Source organism: Thamnophis elegans, chromosome 1 (assembly GCF_009769535.1).
Source record: "Thamnophis elegans isolate rThaEle1 chromosome 1, rThaEle1.pri, whole genome shotgun sequence".
In the NCBI taxonomy this organism is placed as follows: Eukaryota; Metazoa; Chordata; class Lepidosauria; order Squamata; family Colubridae; genus Thamnophis; species Thamnophis elegans.
Window position 1 is genome coordinate 94,729,530 of NC_045541.1, and position 23,394 is coordinate 94,752,923.

The following is a 23,394-nucleotide window of genomic DNA, read 5'->3' on the forward strand; positions in this document are numbered from 1 at the left end:
AGCAGACAATTCTTCATGAAGAATCAGGGCCACTTGTCAATGAACGGTCAGCACTTAATTGGTGCTAGAAAAGAGTGAATGGAATTCAAGGGGGCTGGACTTGGATCACTTGTGGCAACGTAAATATTCCAGACTGATTTCTCTCTTGATTCTGTCCCCAGGTTCTTCTAATTTTCCTTCAACTGGAGAGTAATCATGAAAATGGTACCTCCTAGAAAAATAGTGTAGAAAAAGGTGAGTAATGGGCATTTTCCAATTAATAAAAAGGTAATTGATATATAGCATTTTCCAGTGGGAGCCTAAGATAAAATTTCTTTTTCAATTTGAACAACTTGGTCTGTGGCTGTTTTTGTTTCCAATTTTCAATCCAATTAGGCAGTTTTTCTTCTTTCTTTTTCCTAGAAAGGTAATCCAATCCCTAGTTTCCAAATGTATTCATTACAAGCATATAACAGCGCTTTAATTCTTTTGATTTAGGGCCATTGTTCTCCAGCAGTTCAAACAAATTTTACAGAGACTAAAGGATGAAAGGAAACAACAATGCTTTACTCTTAACATTTTGCTGGACAGAATTGTGGGTAGTTCGGATTTCATGTATATATAAATTCAGAAGAGGCAGTAATTTAATTGGGAAAGAAGAAGAGATTTAAAGGTTTAGTATAGAAGAGAAGGCTGTCAGAAAGTTTCAAAAATCCATTCTTATAGGTAATAATAAGATAAAAATTAAAAACACAGTCGATTATGAAATTGTCTAATAATTTACTCTATAAAATCCCACAATTAGAGTAGCTTTGTTATCAGTTCAGATTATGTGGCCTATCCTTCTTTAAGGATGGAATAGTTGCCTCTAGCATGCAAGTTTAATGGATTAAAGTACACACCTGGGTATAGATTACTGAAGATCTGTTGTAGATCGTTTCCTTGCTTCATTTCAGCTTTATGCTTTCCTATGATGATTTCAACAAAATTATATAGACCACAGTTCTTCACAAAATACTATTTTAAATGTAAAGCTAGGACCGTGGGCATATTCTTTTACTTGCTCTGACATGACATTTCCATGGTTTTTATATAAGCTACAGATGTTAAAATTAATAGCTGGTAGCTTTCTAACCAGACCAGTTTACCTCTTTATTGGAACCACATTGAGATGCTTCTAAGTCTCATAAATCCTTACATGAACTTGGAATATCCAGCAGTTTTTATGGTGCATTCTAGCCCTATCTTTTGCAAAGGAAAAAGATAATGGTTGTCGGTATGACTTCTGATTCTACACAGGCATCAGCTTTCACAACTCGGTGCCTCATTTGCAGTGATGTTATCCCCACTTTATCCATTAGAGGTGGTAGCTGCTGTTAGAAAGCAAGTGTCTTCTCAGAGAGGAAAAACACATTGGCAGCCACTGCAAAGAGTCAGCCTCCTTCACCGTGGTTTCACAGCCTTGTTTTATTTTTGCCGCATTCAAGCATTTAGAACAGCATGTACTCCAGGAACTGTATATGGAAAGGCTCCTTAAGTGAATACAGAAAAGAACAAAGAGAGTTAAAGCTATGAGCCAGAAGGCTGGGCAAAGTATCCATGCTGTGTCTCCACAGTCAGAGGGACAACTCCCTCTGACTGGATTAATTATTTAAATTTAGAGGAGCCAAGGTGGTGCAGTGGTTAAATGCAGCACTGCAGGCTACTGCTAGATCAGCAGTTCAGCGGTTCAAATCTCACCGGCTCAGGGTTGACTCAGCCTTCCATCCTTCCGAGGTGGGTAAAATGAGGACCCAGATTGTTGGGGGCAATATGCTGACTCTCTGTAAACCGCTTAGAGAGGGCTGAAAGCCCTATGAAGCGGTATATAAGTCTACTGTTATATAAGTTATATATAAGATTTATGCAAGCCGGGTAATAATTGTAAAAGCACTAATGCACTCTTTGCTAGGATTGTGTGAGTTCTAAATGGGTGACTTGAATCACCAGCACATTCACAAATTCTGCTACTTAACTTTGCTTGTTGAAAGCCGTCTGGGAAGGTCACTAATGTTGATTACTAGACCTGGGGATGCTGCAACCATTATAAATAAATGCTGGCTACCAAGCCCCACATTTTGATGATGGGGCCATAAGAATTGTCAGGCCTGCTGTCATATTCCTTTTAGGAGCTTTGGCCTGCCACACTTTCTCTATTATTTTACTATGATGTTTCATTAATGGGGTAATTGGGAGGGGGAATAGTAAGGAGTAGAATTGTAGAATGTGTTGTTGTCAAAATAGAACATTCCTTTCTAGAAGCCCAAGGTCATCCTTTGTCTCTGCACTTCTGCACCTGACTGGAACTAGATGGGTGGAAATGCCAGCATGGCAGAGGAAGATTGGACCATATGATGAACTTGTGGGTGTGGGAGCAAGGTTTTGAATTTTTCAACTGGGTGGAAATCCAGGAAACTTTCAGATTCGGGTTTCCATGGATTGTACCAACATGTCTCTCTTATTAAATTGGAACTTTGAGGAAAGCTATGCCTTGGAGTCTGATTTAATTCTGGATGATATTTGGAACATGGTTGTAAATCACTTTTTTCAATCCTATTGTAACTTCAAATGATCACTAAACAAATGATTGTAATGAGGCTCCCTGAGCTTGTTTTCTTGCAGATGTTTCATTACCCTAACTAGGTAACATTATCAGTGCTAGTAAGTTGGCTATCAGTTTATATTCTAATGATTGTAAGTCTGGGCCTACCTGCAGTCAGAAAATCCAATTATACCTTAAAGAGCTACAAATCCTTTCCCAATTTTTTTGCCCTACAGATTTATAGGGAATAGAAGTCCTAGCACTGCTGGAAGTTGATAGCAGTTGAATTCAAAGAAATAAGGATGTTGTTATGATTAACTAGTTAGTCTTTCATTTGCCCAAAGCCTCGTTTTCAAGGTACATTCAATCATCTTCTTTGAATAAGATACAAATCACATTTGGTTTCCGTGGCTACTTTTTTCCTTCATCTGATTGTAGCCTTCTGCTTGTGGCATTGGATTCATCCAGCATGAACAAACCCTGCCAGTTCTGCGTGCTAGAGCAAATTTTATCCAGATGTCCCACTTACTATGAATAGAGCTGCTGTAGGCATAACATAAAATAGTGACCACAAATCCAGTCATATTTGAATCTAATTCTTAACATGCATCTGCCGGTGGAAAGGAATATATAGTCACAGGAACTTCACGGTAACTGTCCATTTATGCCATGTGTTGCTTGCATACATTACTTGCCTCATTGTAATGAAGAACTTCCAACAGACAGTGTATTGTCAATGTCTACTTCACACAGACAGAGAAATTCTCATTGAATATAAGAATTCAGCCATATCCTGTCCTGCCATGTTTTAAAGAGGCAGTGCAATTTATTATCCCAGAAATTGTCAGCATTGTAAGATATATATAGTAGTGCCTGTGATTTACCTTGGGACAGATCTGGGACCAATGGAAGATTTTATGGTATGTGAAATTACAAAAGACTCATTCTTTGCTGTAGAATTAGGTATCTTTTATACTGTAGCAGAGCAAACTCAGTAAAAAAAAATCGTCCAGTAATTTCCACAGATTAGTGGTAGATTTTAAGAAAAGCTTTATTTTACCAACCTAAGAAGCATTCAGATTTTGCATATAAAAATTCTTCCTATCACTGACCAGTCACCAAAAGGGCATGATTGAATCATAATGAAAGATGGAGTTTCAAATTTCCCTTCCTTCCAATTCCTTACTACGGTAATAATGCTGGATTGTTTCATTGCGATTGCTTAAGAGCCAAGGTGGCGCAGTGGTTAAATGCAGCACTGCAGGCTACTGCTAGATCAGCAGTTCAGCGGTTCAAATCTCACCGGCTCAGGGTTGACTCAGCCTTCCATCCTTCCGAGGTGGGTAAAATGAGGACCCAGATTGTTGGGGGCAATATGCTGACTCTCTGTAAACCGCTTAGAGAGGGCTGAAAGCCCTATGAAGCGGTATATAAGTCTACTGCTAAGTCTACTGCTATTAATTCTCTCAGCATGACTGACTATATCCTAATTACTCATGAAAATCTGATAGTTGCTGATAGTTGCCTTTCTCAGTGATCCCCACTTTTCCAGCTTTGCAAACCAAGGAAATGGTTCTGGGTGAGCAGAGTGCAACTCCATTGGCTGAGCAGCAGGCACATGCATCTGCCACTTGTGCAAATGGAGCTGCATGCACATACTCACCCATTGCTCCCACAAGTGGAGCTGTGTGTGTGTATGCCCACCTACCACTTCTGTGGCTCAGTTCCAAATGGGCCACAGCCAGTGGTGGGTTCTGGCAGCCGCTAATGCCGGTTCGCTCAGGGACGTGCTTCATACATGCTTGAAAACGCAAGTGCATGTGCATGCACAGTACTATAAAAAGGCTTCTGCGCATGTGCAGAAGCCAAAAACAAGATGGTGGTGCTGTAGGCGAGAATCACTTCAGGGCGTGGCAGGCCTGGGTGGTTGTCAGTTCCAGTGACCCACTCTGCCAACCTACCTACCGATTCGGCCGAACTAGTTGGAACCCACCACTGGCCACAGCCCAGTAATGGGTGCAGCACAGCAGTTGGGAACCCCTGGTCTACCTGATTAAGAAGTTATTTTCTAGAACATAGGAAATAACATAGAATTTTATCAGAAAATATTCTCAAAAATTCAATATTTCTTCATTAATTGGCTTGGATCTTGGTACAAGTTGTGCACAGGCATGCCATTTTTCTTTAGAACAACTTTTTTAATGGACATGATTTTCTCATTAATGTTATTAACTCATCCTAAAGCAGTGGAACGAGTATTGCATAATGTATTTGGTTTCATAACCACAGTGTAGTTCAGAATGAATTTTCCATATTAGAACAATAATGCTATGGTACAAAACTATTTCCTTGTCCTTCCTATTTTAGTTCCTTTCACAGTTAGATCAAAAGACATTGTAATGTTTTGGCTTATGGTTATTCCTGACAACTTAAACAAGCCTGCAATCTTGTATTATTACTTGATTGATTTGAATATACAGTATAGACATGCTTACATATGTTATAATTCTTATAATTCTATAAGAGCCGAGGTGGTGCAGTGGTTAGGGTGCAGTATTGCAGGCCACTTCAGCTGACTGTTATCTGCAGTTCAGCGGTTCTAATCTCACCGGCTAAAGGTTGACTCAGCCTTCCATCCTTCCGAGGTGGGTGAAATGAGGACCCAGACTGTGGGGGCGATATGCTGACTCTGTAAACCGCTTAGAGAGGGCTGAAAGCCCTATGAAGCGGTATATAAGTCTAACTGCTATTGCTATTGCTATTCTTGCAGAGTGGATAGAGTTAACTCCTCTAGAATTCTCAGTCAAGCCAACTACTTGTTTCTCTGACCTTATTGTTTCTTTTGATAATAAAGGAGAGGAAAAATAGTAAAGGATAAACAAAGAATAATGCTAAATTTGTTACTGTGAGTAAAAACAAAGAAGAAAAAGCACAGTAGGATGGTTAGGTCCATTGGGAATACTATGTGATTTATTGTGCTGTAGATGATGGATGGATGTTATATACCTAGAAAGAGTTAATTATTTTCCAAGCAAATGGGATACTTGCTGAGAGAAAAAGGTGTTGTTGAATGTGGAAGCTAAAACTTAGAGCTCATTGACATGCTTAACTGTTCCACAAAACTCTTCATAATTTAACTTTGCAAAATCAATGAAAATGATGCAGAAACATTTGGTCCCAAACTATTATTGATTGCAGTATTTTTGGTTTCATATCTCTGCACCCCAAGAGACTCTATTGCAGTTTGTACAGTCAAATCCAAAGGTATTTTTTAAAGAGGCAACTGGACTTTCTTCTGTTTCTTTGAAGATGTTTCACTCCAAAAAGCTTCAACACCCTCTGACTGGATGGTGGGGAATAGAAGGATTTATATTCCTTGTAGACAGCTGGTCACAGAGTTGTTGAGGCCACGGGGAGGTTTATTTATGCCCTCAGAGTCACCTGAGCAATGCAAATGGGTGTGGAGCCTTCTTGGAATTGTTGAAAGGATTGTGTTGAAGACTGGAGATAGATAATGTCATATCCTTCCCCCTCTGTTGAAAGAGAGGTGTTCAATTTTGACATAGATGTCCTCTTTGACCCCTCTTTCAAACCAATGGGCCACTCTGCCCAAAATGTTTTTCAGATGAAAAATCATAGAATATGTCTTACCCTGATGTGAGCTCTTGATATTTCCAGTTGGTAGTCAGGATAGACATTTACCGTATTTTTCATACTATAAGACGCACCGGAGTATAAGATGCACCAAGATTTCAAAGAGGTAAATTTTTTAAAAAAAGTTTTTGTGCTCTGCAGGCCTCCCAAACCCTCTTCACGCCTTGTTTTTTGTGAAAAACGGGACATGCAGAGTTTGAATGGCCTGCAAAGTGCTCCTGGGGGCTGCGATGGGGGGCAAAATTGAACAAAAATGGCCCATTTTTCATGAAAATGGACCTGGTTTTTTTTTGCAAAAAACAGGGCATGCATAGGCTGTGGTAGGCTTGTAGAGTGCTCCTGGGGGGTGGGGTGGGGACAAGAAAAAAACCGGCCTGTTTTTCACTTGTTTTTGCCTTCCCCAGCACCCAGGAGCACTTTGCAGGCCTCCCAAACCCTCTGCACATCCATTTTTATGAAAGGGGGTGGGGTTTTGGGAGGCCAAAAAAGCTGTTTTCAGTGTATAAGATGCACCCAGATTTTCACCCTCTTTTTTGGTGAAAAGGATGCATCTTATACTCTGAAAAATATGGTAATTGTTATTTTTATTAATTTGTTAAATTTATTTGCTGACTACCTCACCATGGCGCTACTCTAAGTGGTGTACAATAATAAGAACAGGAGAATGAAAAGAAGTGTAAACAAACAATAGTAAAGTAATGTAACAACAGAATAAAGAATGAAAAAGAAAACAAAGAGAATACAGATATGAGAACAAATGGTGGGCGGGTGGGAAGCAGGCATTGAGGAGGGAGGTGTGGTTTGCTATCAACTAGTAGCCTCCTCCAGTGTAGTACTCCCCCATTGGATCCCCAATAACATTTCCTGTTGTCATTTCTTAAATGGAAATAGCATGAAGGTAATTAAAGCTATAGAGCTAAAAAACCAGCTTCTTGAAATATGGGGCACTAGTCTTACTTTCTCAGGCATGCACCAGTCTGTGTACAATTTGGAACGTGGGAATGAAAATAGTTTTTGTTCCTATTTCTTCTATTGCAATTTCTTTGGAGGGAAGTAAAGCAGAGCAGGAATGATGATTTATGTAATCTCCAACTTCTAATTAATTTACATTATCCTTATTCCCGTGGTGACTAAAACAGTCATGCAGCCCAATGTTTTTTCCAAATGGAAGATTGCAAAAGAGGGATAATTTGTCAAAGGATTTCTCATCCTTTGCCATGTTTTCAATCTGTCTTTGAAGTCCCAAGCATCATTCAAATCCACTTAGACAAATTACTTTATTCCATGGATCATAACCAACGTGAATCTAACCGTGATTTGTGAATAATAAGAACCAACCATCTTTTTATTTCAGTCGGATTGGCTCAATCATTGTGTTGCTGCCAAACCCAGCAATCCTGTGCCACATTCCTTCTCTGTAATCTGTAATAGAGAGATGTATGGTGTGTTATCACCCAACTTCATTCTCCTTTCTGCACAAAAACTTCCAGCAAATTGTGGGAATTTATGTGTAAGAAACCAAACCAAACCATTATAATGTGGAAACAATGACAGAAAGGTGGGAATGAATTGTTGGAGAGCTGGATGAGGAATAGCAAGCAGATAAAAGAGAAACAATCTGGAATCCATTTACAATTTTTTTCATTTGTATAATGATTTCATTAACCAACTGCATGGACCTATACAGGCAGTCCTTGATTTAGAACCATTCTTTTAGTGGCTAGTTTAGTTACAGTGGCACTGAAGAAAGTGATTTATGATAGTTTTTCATCCTGATGACCATTGCAGCATCCTCATGGCCACACGATCAAAATTTGGGCATTTGGCAACTGGCATGTATTTAATGCAGTTGCAGTATCCTAGGGTCATGTGATCACCGTCTGTAACATTGACTTCGGACGAGCAAAGTCAGTGGGTAAAGACAGATTTGCTTAACCCCATTCATTTGTATTTGTATTTATTAGTTTGCCAAACATGTACAAGATAGCAGGTATAAATATAAACATGGATGTGAATGAAAGAAATGAATACAAATAAATGGGAACAGTAGGACAGGGACATTAGGCACGCTGGTGCACTTATGCACGCCCCCTTTACGGACCTCTTAGGAATGGGGTGAGGTCCACAGTAGACAGTTTAAAGTTGAAGCTGTGAGGGTTTGAGGATATAACAACAGAGTCGGGTAGAGCATTCCAGGCATTGACCACTCTGTTTCTGAAGTCTTATTTTCTGCAATCGAGTTTGGAGCGGTTTACATTGAGTTTGTATTGATTGTTTGCCCGTATATTATTGAGGTTGAAGCTGAAGAAGTCATTGACAGGTAAGATGTTTAGCAGACAATGTTGTGTACTGTGCTTAGATTATACCGCATACTGCAGTTCCAGATTGTCCAAGCCCAAAATTTCAAGTCTGGTTAACAACTGCAGTGATTTGCTTAATAAAAAAGGTCACAAAATGGGGCGAAACTCACTATCTTGCTTAGCAACAGAAATGTTAGGCCCACTTACGGTCATAAATCAAGGGCTACCTATTTAATTATATAATGCAGCATAGCTCGATCCTCCTCTTTCTTGTGTCAAAAATATTTAAGCCTTCAAATATGCACAAGTTAGTACTTGTTTACAGATTGTTGGCTGTCTTCATTTAGTTCTTATTATTGTTGTCAACAGTTTTGGCTCTTTAATCCAAGGAGGATGAATCTTGGTTATAGTCTGAAGCTGACAGCCATTTTCTCACAATTCCATTGTTAGTTGGAAACAAAATAAACATGAGAAGATGCTTGGCACACAAAGTGTGTTGATAGCAATATTTATGATACTTATAGAAAACATTTAAAAGTCATTGCAATAAATCTGTATTGGCTGCACAATTACTTATTTTTTTGATGAGATGTACTAGAAATCAAGGAAAGGGTTTTTTTTTAAATATTTAAGTTAAGCATTGTCAGTACTGATTATTTTAGTGATAAATGTAATTTAAAATTTATGAAGCTGTTGCTGTTGAAAAAATAATAAAAGTCAAAGCATGAGTTGTGGCTCTGTTTAACAAGTTAGGGCTTGGTTTATAGTTTGTTTATACTTTAGAAGTTGCTAGAACATAAGCTAATTACTGAATATTGTGTAGCCTTAATAGTAATCCAGATGGGCCAGAGAGTGGCTGGACCACATTGATAAGATTGCAGGGTATAATAGATGGAATTTTGGATAAATGTTTGGAAGAATCAACTTGATCCAGAAAGATGGTTCACTTGGGAATGTTAGATAGTTGTGGAAGGTGAACAATTAGTCACTAAAGCCATCTAGTAAGGCAGGGGTGAAGAACTATGGCCCCTTTATGATTTGTGTATTTTAACTCCCAGAATTCCTGAGCCAGCTGGCTCAAGAACTCTGGGAGTTGAAGTCTACAAGTGATAAAGGGGCCATAGTTTCCCACCTGTGCAGTAAGGGAAAAGTTTCTGAAGTTTAGTTTAGCAAGAAAGTGGGGAAGTACAATAGGATGCTAGTAAATTATGATCAACTCTCTCTTTAGCTATAACCTTTCAGAGAACAGGAGCTGGGGCAAAGATGCAAATCATTGTTGTATGCTGAACAACATCAAGAATGAAGATTACATCTTTCCGCGTCTTCATACAGATAACTGATATCTGATATTGTTATCAAAGAGATGGTTTAAGCTACTGGGTTTCTGGTATTAGTAGAATACCATAGTTACAAGCCTGATACAATAAATTAGGGGGTACAATTAAGTTTCCCATGGGGCCACATGAAAAACTGGGACTATTGTGAAGGGCCACCACCATTGATGTCCTACCTCTGACAATGATGCTCTTTCCCCAGTGATGGTGCCACACACATCACCGCCCTGCTTCCTACTGCCTGCCTCCCATCTTGCCCCTGACAATGATAACTTCCACCATGTGCCAGACTGGACAGCCCACAGACTGGATGTGGTCCCAGGATTGCAAAATACCCATATCTGCAATAAAGAATTCTATTTGGCCAATCTCAAGAAATCAGAATAAGGTATGGTCACTTCTAATCTCTCCTACCACTCTCACAATTGACACTCTTTCCTGCATATTTCCATCTGCCTGAATGGAACAACTAAGCTTCATTTCAAAATGATTAGCCCAGTTTATTATCACATTTGTGTAGCGAGGATTGTCCTATTTTAATTTCCCAAGATGAACCTACATGCATAATCAGTCTTACAACTGATAACATTTCAAATAAAGGATCATATCTAAACCTATCCCAAAGGTACTTTTCTCAAGAGCAATTGGATTTTCTGGTTTTTGTTTGAAGATGTTTTGCTTCTCATCTAAGAAGCTTCTTCAGCAAAGAAGCTCATCTTCTTCTTGGATGAGAGGCAAAATGTCTTCAAAGAAAAACCAGAAAGTCCAGTTGCCTCTTGAAAAAGGAACATTTGGGACAACATGGCCTGGATGACTGAGAATCTTCATAGACATATCTAAACTTAGATATACTACAACAACAGAGTTAAGGCAAATTCCTTCTCCAGAATTGTAATTCCAATCCATGTCACCCTTCACCTCCCTAAGGAAACTCTTGTGTCACTGCCAAAACAGACAATGATTACACAAAATAAGTCACTCATTTATAAATCCCTCCTCTTATGTTTATTTTGGCACCAGAGAAGATTCTGAAAAAGAAAGCGTTCAAAAGAAGAAGCTCATGATGAAAAGGACTGAAGATCTGAAGTTCACAGAACATGAGCAAGAATCATACATGTTTGAAATATGGTAACTCAGTCATCTGAGGTTTTATTTCACAATAAGGTAAGCTAGGTAGCTTTTTGGATGAAGGACAAGGGCAAGTCCCTGAGACAAGAAACTAAGGGTGTCAGGGTTCCAAGTAATAGACCTAAAGCAATCAAAACCCTGAGTTTCATCAAAGTATGAATTTATTAGGTATGTCATAGTGGCACAGCTGGTCTCTGAAGGACCCAAGGTTTTCCCCACCCAAATCAAAACCCCAAGTTCTTGCCCCAGGTCAAACATTAATCACTTGGCCCTATCAGGTTGCAGTCCCAACTCCAGCTGGCTTTTGTCCATGCCCCTCCAACACCTGGTAGAGTATCCTTGGCTCCCATGGGAAAAATGTTATTTTGGCTACACATCTCCCCAGCTATCTCTATCTCCCCTCTCATGTTCCCACAGCTCCACTGGCCTTGCTGTGGCAGCCCTGAAGATGCTCCCAAAATGGCTTCAGGGCTGACAGGCTGCCCCCCTCAGTTGAGAAGACCCTCCTGCAAGAGAAAATCAAAGGGAGGTTAATCCATATCACCTTCAACCTCTCCTACCCCCACCCCCCAGGTGGCCCTTTGGGCTTATGAGGGTGTTTATCATGGAACTGTTTAATCAACCTGTTGGCCTTTGCATCTCAACTTTTAACCCGGGTGGCTTCAGAGTGGGAGTATCCTTTCCTATAGACTAGGTATTGCAAGCAGCACCTATGCATGCACAAGTATAAGATTTTTTCACCTCGTAATGAGTTTGTCTTTGCATTTCAATAGATTTCGGGGCTGCCCGTCTACTGGCCTTAGCTGAGATCTAACAGCCAGCTTTAACAGGCTGCTATGAAACACTGGATGGACTTTTTCTAACAAATGTTGGAATCTAAGCTGAACAAACAGACAAAGGGCAGCTACTCAATCCCAGGAATGGCAGCAACAGAAGGGAATATTCATTTGTTTTTGTAATCTTGATTTCTACTTCTAGATGATTGTCTCAACTCTGTTAAAATAGGCTTAATAAAATGCTTCTCAACAAGAAAAAAAAACAAGGATTAGACAAAGCAAGCTCTACAGCACCACCATTTTAGTGAAGGGGAAAAAATCACGATATGTCACGTGATGACAACGTGATTCCACGAGTTTGTTATCCTTGCTCTACAGAGATTCTTTGGCAAACAAGAAAGACAAAATGTCACACGTTGATTTTTTAAAAAGCATGCTGAATCATGACTTTAATAGTAACTGATGCCATCTAATTATATTATAGTATAATATAATTCCACCATTTCAATAGCATTCTTTTTCTGAATGCTTTACCAATACATTATTGCTCCTAATAAAAATATTGAACATATTTTACTCCAACTTAGCAAATTGCCACACATGCTAAATATTGCATTTGTTCAGTGATTTTCCCCTGTAAATTGTATAAATTGTTGGGTTAATTTTAAATTGAGACAAGGAAAAAACATACTATGTACAGAATGAAAAAATGTGACCAATTTTCATTTTAAAATATGACCACAGAATATCCACAGCTTTCTGTGCAAAATTAAGACAGCAGCCCATTTAATTCAGTTTCAGAACATAATATAGAAAACAGTTTTTAAGTAAATATAAAAAAAAATATTTAGGGGAAAACAGACGTACTTGTTCTTTCTTGACTTAATAAAAATAAAAACAAAATGATGACTCTTTTAACAGTGTGTCATTATTCTCTTGGTGAGTTGCCAATAGCATCATTGCAGGTGAAACTCAAAAAATTAGAAAATCTTGCAAAAGTTCATTTATTTAAGTAATGCAACTTAAAAGGTGAAACTAATATATGAGATAAGACTCATTACATGCAAAGCAAGATAGTTCAAGGTGTGATTTGTCATAATTGTGATGATTATGGCTTACTGCTCATGAAAACCCCAAATCCACGATCTCAGAAAATTAGAATATTGTGAAAAGGTGCAATATTCTTGGCTCAAAGTGTCCCACTCTAATCAGCTAATTAAGCCATAACACCTACAAAGGGTTCCTGAGCCTTTAAATGGTCTCTCAGTCTGGTTCAGTAGGAATCACAATCATGGGAAAGACTGCTCACCTGATAGTTGTGCAGAAAACCATCATCAACACCAGGTGGGTTCCTACCAGTTCGCACCTATTCGGTAGAACCGGTTCATCAAATCTACTGAACCGGTTAGAAGAGGTTCCACCAGTGGACCCAGAAAGCAGGCCACAACTACAGAAAAGGTTCCAAAATTTTTTGAAACCCACCACTGGTCCTTGGATATGCTTATTCTACACTATCATGCTCATATTTATAAAACTCAGTGCCTCTGTGAAAGGTAAGGATGACTACTGCATTTGTGGTGCAATCAGAACATTGTGTGTGTTGAAGTTGTTTTAACGCAAACCAAAGATGCCTTTTAAAAAACAAGTTTACATCATATTCTTATGCATGCCAGTGCTGTTTGTGAGGTAATTTAAGGTGGTTCTGACAAGTGTCGTCGGCATCTTCATATCCGGTCACATGGGTGGCAAGCCACTCCCATCCAGTCACATGGGTGGCAAGCCACTCCCACAAAGGAGGCCACACCCACAGAGTAGGTTCAAACAATTTTTGAAACCCATCACTGATCGATACCCTCCATAAGGAGGGAAAGCCTCAAAAGGTAATTGCAAAAGAAGTTGGATGTTCCCAAAGTGCTGTATCAAAGCATATTAATAGAAAGTTGTGTGGAAGAAAATGGTGCACAAGCAGCAGGGATGACCGCAGCCTGAAGAGGATTGTCAGGAAAAGGCCATTCAAAAGTGTTGGGGACTTTCACAAGGAGTGGACTGAGGCTGGAGTCAGTGTATCAAGGGCCACCACACACAGATGGATCCTGGACATGGGCTTCAAATGTCGTATTCCTCTTATTAAGGCGCTCCTTAAGTCCAGGGTCAATGCAGCCATCTACCAGGAGATTTTGGAGCACTTCATGCTTCCTTCTGCAGAAGAGCTTTATGGGGATGCTGACTTCATTTTCCAGCAGGACCTGGCACCTGCCCACACTGCCAAAAGCACCAAAGCCTGGTTCAATTACCGTGGGATTACTGTGCTTGATTGGCCAGCAAACTCGCCTGACCCGAACTCCATAAAGAATCTATGGGGCATTGCCAAGAGAAAGATGAGAGACATGAGACCGAACAATGCAGAAGAGCTGAAGGCCACTATTGAAGCATCCTGGTCTTCCATAACACCTCAGCAGTGCCACAGGCTGATAGCTTCCATGCCACACCGCATTGAGGCCGTTATTGCTGCAAAAGGGGCTCAAACCAAGTACTGAGTACATATGCATGCTTATACTTTTCAGAGGTCCAATATTGTTCTATGTACAATCCTTGTTTAATTGATTGCATGTAATATTTTAATTTTCTGAGATTGTGGATTTGGGGTTTTCATGAGCTGTAAGCCATAATCATCACAATTATGACAAATCATAGCTTGAACTATCTTGCTTTGCATGTAATGAGTCTATCTCATATATCAGTTTCACCTTTTAAGTTGCATTACTGAAATAAATGAACTTTTGCACAATATTCTAATGTTGTATTTTTAAGTAGATGGAAATAATTTATTCAAACAACAGAATATTTCTTAGTTGAAACTGATACATAACTTTTTTTTCAATTCTAATGAGGTACACAAATTAATCTGTCTCTCCAAAACTGCTGGCATTGGCAAAACAAAGAAATTGGTCCTGCTTTTCAAACCAGTAGAGAGTAAAGAAATATTTTATGCTGATGTGATCGTTAAGATTTTAAACTTTATATAAATTATCTCAATATTTACTGTTTTTTGTGAACACAAATTATTTTTGAAAATATACAGTTTTGTGGAGCTCTCAAGGGTTAATAAATAAGGATGTACAATTTAAAGTATTTCAGAAATGAAATAATAAAATCATCATCATCATCATCATCATGTTGAATATCTTGGCTTATGTTTTATTCAGGGAGCTTTGCTTTTGTTTAGTGCTAACTTTTTATTGATGCCCAAATTCAGAATTAAAGACAGAATGTCGACTTTAAAACTAATGTTTTGCTTTTCTCATACATTTGTTATCATTCTCATGTTATCTCACAGGAGGTGATTGCTACTCCGATTGTGCATAGTTTCCTGTCCTACTGGATGATAATGAAAAATACTATCTATTTAGAGAAAAGAAGTTCTTGCATTTTCCTTTGGAAAAGAAAACCACATCGAAAAGAGAACAAAAATTCCATCAGTGTAACATGATCAGTGGCAATACTTGCCATTCACATAACCAGTTTAATTGGGCTTCTCTGCATTTGGAACAGTGGACACGGTTTGTTACCTTGCTTATACAGCTTGATTTCATTCAGCCTCACCTGCTGAGAGTTGGACTCTTGCCCAGTGGTTCTAATGAAAACTGGACAGAAAGGAAGGAGTGATTTACTCATTTACCCACTGAAGCTGTTAATGAATACTTCATTCAGGGAGAATGATTCTAAAAGCTAAGAACATAATCTGAGATTTGTAGCCGTTTAGAAGGGTGGAGGAAAGAAAGGATTGACAAATGGATAGATAAACATGTGCTGGATTCCATGGATGATTGCACCCATATTTTTGGATATCCCACCAGCCATCTGTTTCCAGAATTTCCAGTAGTCAGAGTTTCAGTATGAGATACCTCAGATCCAAACAAGTGATAGTTTCAGATTTGAGGGGGGAAAAAAAACCTGATACTGTCCCACACATCTAGGCACACAAACTGATAGCGAATTCTACAGCATCAGGAAATGACTTGGAAAAATGTTGCTATAATCATCAAAACTTGTAGGATACATAGGTCATTACTCAAAGCACTGAACATCTTTTTTACATAGCACCTTTGGCTTTCATCATGCAGATCAGTGGAGAAAGGAAAAAAATATGAAATGCTATCCAAAAACCATGAAGAAGAGGAATATCCTTGCATATTACTTACTTATGTAATAAAAGTACATTTATTAATGCATGTAAGAGAAAAAACCATGAATCCTAACTTGTGATGCTTGGAGAAAATATCTGATATAAAAATGACAATAAACCAAGATGAAAACTTGAGTGGAAACCTTTGTCCTTTATCTCAACACCTATGAACCCTACGAACTGCACATAAAGAGAAGCTCTTATTGTGCTAATGCTTTTATATAGCATTGATTCTGCACATGTTCAAGAAAACTTCAAGAAAATCCTCAGTGTGCTGAGTTAGCAGTTAGCAAGTACCAAAGCCCTGGATAGTCAGATATGTGAGCCAGTTTAACATAATCTCTGAAATTTATGAAGCTGCCTTTCTTCAGGAACACAGGTCTAAAAAAGCCCAAACATCTGAAGATTTGCATGGTACATAGGGGAAGTAGAATTTCTAGAGTCCAGAATATTCCAATCCCAAAGATCGGGCAAGTTTTGAGTGTCCTAATTTTTATCAAGCTTCCTATGGAATGTTGCTCCTTCAACTGACAATTGTACTTTTGAGACTTAAATCCTCTTCTCAGAGAAGCCTGAAAAAAAATAGTTCCACCTTGTTTTCATTATCTTTTCATTGTTATCCTTTATGACAGCATCTTTACAAATTTGGGTTATCTGTGTATACTCTTCCTTAACCTGCCCCTGTTTTCACCCCTAAATAGGAATTTAGGAATCTTACTTATGATTGCTGTGTTTACTATAACATTTCCTTCCTTGACAAGGAGACAAGGAATGATATTTGACACCACCAACTTTAACTTTTTCTGAAATTCAAATAACATGGTATTTCATAAACATTTTCCCTAAAATACCCATTGTTTTCCCTTCGGTTCCTGAGTGCTTCCTAATTATTAGTATTGATAATTGATCCTCCTGTGTTTTCTCTACTCTCTGAATGAGAAAATTGTCAACAAGTCAAGTCAGAATTTCGTGCAAAAACTACATTTGGCAGAGTTTGTCTACCAACAGTTGTCATGATAAAGTCCCTCCTGACTAATTCAAGCTTCTTTTCTGTTGCTTTTGAAAGATAACATCCACAAAGCCATTCTGGCTTGTTGTTTGGGAAAGTGCATAAACATTTTATCCTTCTAGCAGGAATCCTATACATAATAATCTGTAATACCCCCCCCCCCCTCAATTGTTTGGAATTTATTTCTAAATAGACATATATTATTGCAAATAAATTGTTCTAAGAAAGACCAGTCAGGATTTTAAACATTACTTATATTTGGAACCAGAGATAGCCAATTTCCTTAAATCCTTTATACAGTATGTGACACTTTATTGTCTAGTTTTGAAATCACACCAATATTTATAATAGATTTTCCAGCATTTGAACAAGTACATTCTCATTAGCACCCAAAAAAATTCCATGAAGAAATTAGAAGAAAAAAATTATATTTGTTTTTTTAGTTCAAGTGACTTTCAGAATATCTAAATGGAATAAACTAATTTATTTTTTCAGTGGTTTTCTTGTATTTTATTTCCTAATTATTTATTTCTGCTGAGTTCAAGTCTTCTGACAATACAGGATGGAAGTCATGAACACAAAACATTTTTCCTAGAGTTTCATGTACAAATTGTTTTGTAACTTACCGTATGTAGTCAGATTGATTTTAGATTTGTTTATAAGGACAGATGTCCATTAAAAAGAAAGGAATGGGATTTCTGAGCTATGGCTTCCTGTAAAATTAGCCAATCCAAAAGAATTTTGCAGGTTTTATTGAATGGAACATAACAAAGCTGGTGCATTCTAATATATTGCATTGACACAGGACAAGTTTAACATTTTTCCACCGTTGGGCATAATTCTGATGTCAGAAGTGCAATATTTTGTGCTGCAAACCTGTGTTGCTGGATGTTTGAAATCAGCCTTATGGTTCTTGCAGTAGTGGAAGCTAATAAAGGGTCAGGAATATATGAAAGGTTATCGAAGGTAAATGTTCTATGAGCTCAGGTCTTCTCTCTTACAGAATATGTCTCTGAAACACCAGCAAATATTTCTGAACATCAACTATTTCAAACAATCTTAATTTTAACAGTTGCAAGTTTTGATAGTGGTGCCATCAACAGTTCAGAGCCAATGCTTTCCAGGAAGTAGATTTCCTGTCCCATTTGGGGAAAGATATATTCTGGTTATCTGGAATAAATCTGCATAACTGGCAAATAGTATTAGATGCTATTTTCAGTCTTTTCAATGGAGTTTTATTATTTTTGGAAGCAGTGATATTTTCCTCTCTTACTCCCTCTTGGTGTTTTTATTGTAATAATAAGTACAATAAGTTGTGGCATGTTTAAAAATGAAACGGGCCTAATAGGAGCGAAAACTTTAGATGGCTCATTTCCCTGCTGCTGTTGTTCCTAAAATATAGACATTCAAAAAATGTTTTATTTGAGATTTTATTCTCTTTGGAACAATATTTGTGAGGACTTCACAGCTTAAATGCAAACATGTTTCAATTCATTTAAAAAATAAGTAGTAAACCTATTTGTCAAAATACTAACCACCGGAATAGTGAAAGAGGAGTCAGTATTCCAAATTAACATTGGAAACAGATAATTTTTTGGTAGAACAAGAAGAAAAATGGCAGACATTGGCCCTTTGTCTTCATTTTCTCAGTATTTGATAAAAATAGAATTAATGGAAGACCAATATTCAATGGTCCACAACTGGAGAAAACAAGAAAGAGAAACCAATCAGCCACAGCTCAATATTTATTAGAAGACATTATTATCTTTTTCAAGCAGAATACTTAGGAAATAAAAGATACCAGTACTTAAATTAAAAATGCATGGCTATAGTAACAAAACAATGAGTCCAAACTTGGTTCTGTGCTACTGTATGCTATACTATGTTATATATTTGTTAGATATATGAAAAATAAAATGAAACTGCATGCTTCCAGGCATACTGCATATGTTAGTGCTTTGACTCACCATCTAATCATATCCTGCATTATTGAGGTAGTTTGAATATATTGTTATCACTATTTCTCTTAATTTCTAGGTTGTTAGAGCCATTTCTTGCTCCATATATTTTTATAATCTCTAGACTTGAATCTGTTTCTATTTGAACAATTTCAAGTATGTTGCTGAAAAAAATCAGCTAGAATAGGAAGTCATTAGCTGACTTTGATGATATCAATGTTAGCTAAAATCAGCCATTTTTAATTTTTAAAGGATGCTATACATATTTGGGTGATATTGAGAAGTAAGCTTAAATTTGGCCTTATTTTTATAAAAATAAAATGATGTTCTGGTATTCCAAGTTTGTCATTGTTTGAAAAAAATGTATTTTTCATACTTCAAAATTGAACAGTTTTCTTTCTTCAGTTGACTGGAAAATTAAAATCTATTCAGTGCTGGCCACAATCTATGGAATTAGTTGTAATTTGTGAAATTTAGGCCCTTGGAAATACACTTTTTTAATGTGTTGATTTGTGGAGAATGTTGAACACCAGATTAGAAAATTAAAATAGCAATAGCAATGGCACTTAGACTTACATACTGCTTCACTGTGATTTATAGCCCTCTTTAAGTGGTTTACAGAATCAGCATATTGCCCAAACAATCTGGACCCTCATTTTTCTAACCTAAGAAGGATGAAGGCTGAATCAACCTTGAGCTGGTGAGAATCGAACTGCTGAACTGGTGACAATTGGCAGTCAGCAGAATTAGCTTTATGAGTATAATGCCACTCTAGGTACCATGTTCCTAGCTATAGTTGGAAAGAGTATTTTAATACTTGAAAATAATTGCCCTGATAGTATACAAAACATTTTGTTTGCTTTTAATTTGTAATTGTGGTCTTTTATCACCTGGAAAATAAATAAATAATACTTATGCTGCTAAATTGTGGATCAGGTTGTAAAATGGCACTTTATCCAGCTAAGAAAAATAAATGGATACCAACCCAATTAAAACTATTTAAAACCTAATCAAAATTTAAACACAGGAGAATATAGCAATAAATGTACTGAAGATTAATGCAAAAGGTTAAATTAAAAGGTTGTGTCTTGATATTCCATTTGAAGAAAAGAGAACAAGACAGCCCAAAGGGACATTTTTTTTTGTTTTCTTCTTATCGTATTAATGTAATATTGGTGACCAGATGAAGGAAAATGAAAAAGGAGGCTAAATTGGAAAGGTCGATCTCCTGGACCTGTTATTGTTCTTGCCTGTCAAAATGTAAAACCACAAATACCAGGCAAATTTGTTCCAATTTCCAGCAGTGAAAAAGCTCCTTCCTAGTTTAATTTGTCAGGGCTTTGTGAATTTTAATAAAATGTCTGTCTCCTCTTTCAAAATGAATGAAAAATAAAATCCTTCTGAGAGCAAACCAAATTCAAACACCAGATAGTAGTGGAGTCATTTAAGGATAATTGTAGACTTTTTGAATGCCAGCAAATGTTTTTCCTAAAAGGCTTTCTTAAGTAATTTATAGTCAACTCTATGCATAATATTTATAGAAAACTTAAACAAATATTTAGTGTTTCAGTTACATTTGCTTCTTTAATATTGTAATTTCTTAATTCTTTCATGGCGTTGATCAGACAATACTTGCCGCTGACTATCCTCTTTTCTCATAAGATGGTCTTGATTTGCAAACCCCTTCTTGCAGTTTTTCTAATAAGTGTTAAGTATATGCTATAAGGTTAATTTAACATCTAATTTCATCCTTAGAACAATGCATTACTCCATAATTTAATATTAGAAGAAGCTTTTCTTCTTCTTCTTCTTCTTCTTCTTCTTCTTCTTCTTCTTCTTCTTCTTCTTCTTCTTCTTCTTCTTCTTCTTCTTCTTCTTCTTCTTCTCCTCCTCCTCCTCCTCCTCCTCCTCCTCCTCCTCCTCCTCCTCCTCCTCCCCCCTCCTCCTTTCTAGGGAATAAATTTAAAATAAAAGCAAATAAGAGTTTATTTCTTGGAAATTTTTGTCTCTCTGATTTACAGAACTTTTATTTTATTTATATCCATATTCCTTTTCTCTTCCGTGGCACGACAAAACCGCGCTAGTCAAAAGAGCACCGACAAATATGCTCCGATAAATATGCGTCGTCATTAGCGTGCCCACATTACCACGTCGATATCAGCGCAACGACGGCAGCGCGAAAAAGTGAATGCTTTGAATTAACGTTTGTTTTAAGCACAGTAAAATGTAAAATGCAGCTTTTGAATGCTATTCAAAGTTAACGTTTGTTTTAACCGCAGTAAACTGTAAAATGCAGCTTTTGAATGTTTTGAAACAGAAGCTTTTGAATGCTAGGAAAAGTTAACCTTTGTTTTAACCACAGTAAAAATTAACGTTTGTTTTAAATGTAAAATGCAGCTTTTGAATGTTTTTTAATGTTTATTTTATATGTAAAATGCAGCTTTTGAATGTTTTGAAACAGTGAAATGTAAATAAAAGTTTATTTTGTTGCATCAAATCAATCAGTTTTGTTGACTAGTTTTATTATTATTTATTTATTATTTATTATTAAGTTTATTATGTCACTAAATAAGTTAGGTTTAGGGGTTTTGTTTAGGGTTTAGGACTAGTTTTATTATTATTTATTATTTATTTATTTATTATTATTTATTATTAAGTTTATTATGTCACTAAATAAGTTAGGTTTAGGGGTTAGGTTTAGGGTTAAGTTTAGGGGTTAGGATTAGGTTTAGGGTTAGGTTTAGGGTTAGGTTTAGGATTAGGATTAGGTTTAGGATTAGGATTAGGTTTAGGGTTAGGTTTAGGGTTAGGTTTAGGGTTAGGTTTAGGATTAGGTTTAGGATTAGGTTTAGGGTTAGGTTTAGGGTTAGGTTTAGGGTTAGATTTAGGGTTAGGTTTAGGATTAGGTTTAGGGTTAGGTTTAGGATTAGGTTTAGGATTAGGTTTAGGATTAGGTTTAGGATTAGGTTTAGGGTTAGGTTTAGGGTTAGGTTTGCCATTTGAATCCTTTGAGAGTTGCAACGCACGCGCGATTCTTTGACAGTTGACAGCTTTGACAGCTGCAACATGTTAGCGCGATTGCGTCTGCGTGATGACGCCGTGCTAGCGTCGCATTTTGTTGATACATAGCTTGGAAAGGCGTGGATTTGCCCTCTGCCCTTATGTCAGCGCGGTAAGGTCGATTTCGCTTCAGCGATTCGGACAGCACGGATTAGCCCTTCGCGCTTATGTCTCCGCGGAGAAGGGCTTCGCAATATTGTGGTGGAACCTTCTCTTCCAGATGTTTGATGCAAGCTTTCCAAAAGTTACACTTCAGAGATGGAGTATATTTTCATGTAAGTCTGACAGAGTTTTCCAAATGTCTTTGCTTAATTTAAGCCTCTTATTGCCTAAGAATGGTGTCCTTCACCACAGTGCAATTCACTCCAGCTGCTCTGTCCTGTGCAGTATCCAAGGGACTTTGATCCTGCAGCTGCCCTGCTTCTAAGGGTCTCTCTTTGTCCAAGAAGACAATTCCTTCATATTTCGGGAGCATTTTCATCTTGAATGGCTTAGAGGGAAAATTCAGATCCTTCAGGTTCTCATTTCTGAAAGTTGTGTGTGTGTTTTTTTCTTTTCCAAACTTTTCTTTAGCTGCTCAAGATGCTCAGCCTTTTTCTTTTGTTTATGGAACTTCACAGTTTCTTCAATCACTGAAGACATCATGTTGGAGCTGCGTGCATGGGAATCTTCTTGAAAATAGAAATCTGATCTGAGTAAGAGAAGCAAAAGTCTCTCTCTCTCTTTCTCTCTCTTCCACTTTCACATAGACAGAATGAGAGGGAAAGAGGCAGAGGGAGGGAGAGGGAGAGAATCATTTACCAGATTGTCCCAAAGATGTTTTTTTTTCCGAGAGGAAACTGGACCTTTGGTTTTTCTTGAAGACATTTTGCTTCTCATTCAAGAAACTGGAGAAGATTCTTGGATGAGAAGCTAAATGCTTTCAAAGAAAACCAAAAAGTCTAGTCGCCTCTTGAAAGAAGCACCTTTGGGACAACCATAACCTGGATGACTGAGCAACTCCATGGACATTTACCAGATTCCATTCTGCTGGGGCATCCCACCCGCCCTTCAACTTCACTCAGGAACTGTTTTGACCCCCTCCTCCGTCCAGTAACGAAAGCCGAGGCAAGCTTAACTAGGATGTACTTTTAATAGCAAGAAGCCAAAATCTCGGTGGCTGAAAGCCAAGCAAACAAACAGATAAGGACCTTGGCAGCAAGTCAGACAAACCTTGGCAGCAATTCAGACAAACCTTGGCAGAAATCCAGCATGCCAAGTTATTTACGTTCTCTTTAGTCAATGCATTGACTTCTGCAAGAGGGGCATGCCACAAGCAGTCTTTTTTCTAGTCTGGAGAGAGCCTAATGACCACCAGCTGAGCGCAATTACCTCCTGTAATTGCCTAATTGTTCCTGACGCTGAGTAGCTCTTCGATAGTCTGCATCCA

At 37.7% G+C, this 23,394-nt stretch overlaps 2 long non-coding RNA genes across 3 annotated transcripts in view; one reads left to right on the forward strand and one right to left on the reverse strand.

The window, feature by feature from the left end:
* LOC116513445 overlaps positions 1-16,060 on the forward strand; it is a 33,289-nt gene extending 17,229 nt beyond the window's left edge. Inside the window, exons 2-5 of one of the 2 annotated variants that reach the window (XR_004255989.1) lie at positions 162-234; positions 10,051-10,236; positions 10,869-11,012; positions 15,090-16,060. This is a non-coding gene — a long non-coding RNA (uncharacterized LOC116513445). Of the gene's footprint in view, positions 1-161; positions 235-10,050; positions 10,237-10,868; positions 11,013-11,749; positions 12,780-15,089 lie in introns of those variants that run through there. The other variant, XR_004255990.1, reaches the window with a different exon arrangement.
* Positions 16,061-16,601: 541 nt separating this feature from the next.
* On the reverse strand, positions 16,602-19,513 carry LOC116513451. The gene is made up of 2 exons (XR_004255991.1): positions 16,918-19,513; positions 16,602-16,866 (listed from the first exon to the last, which is right to left on the reverse strand). It is a non-coding gene; the product is annotated as an uncharacterized LOC116513451 (long non-coding RNA).
* Positions 19,514-23,394: the final 3,881 nt, after the last annotated feature.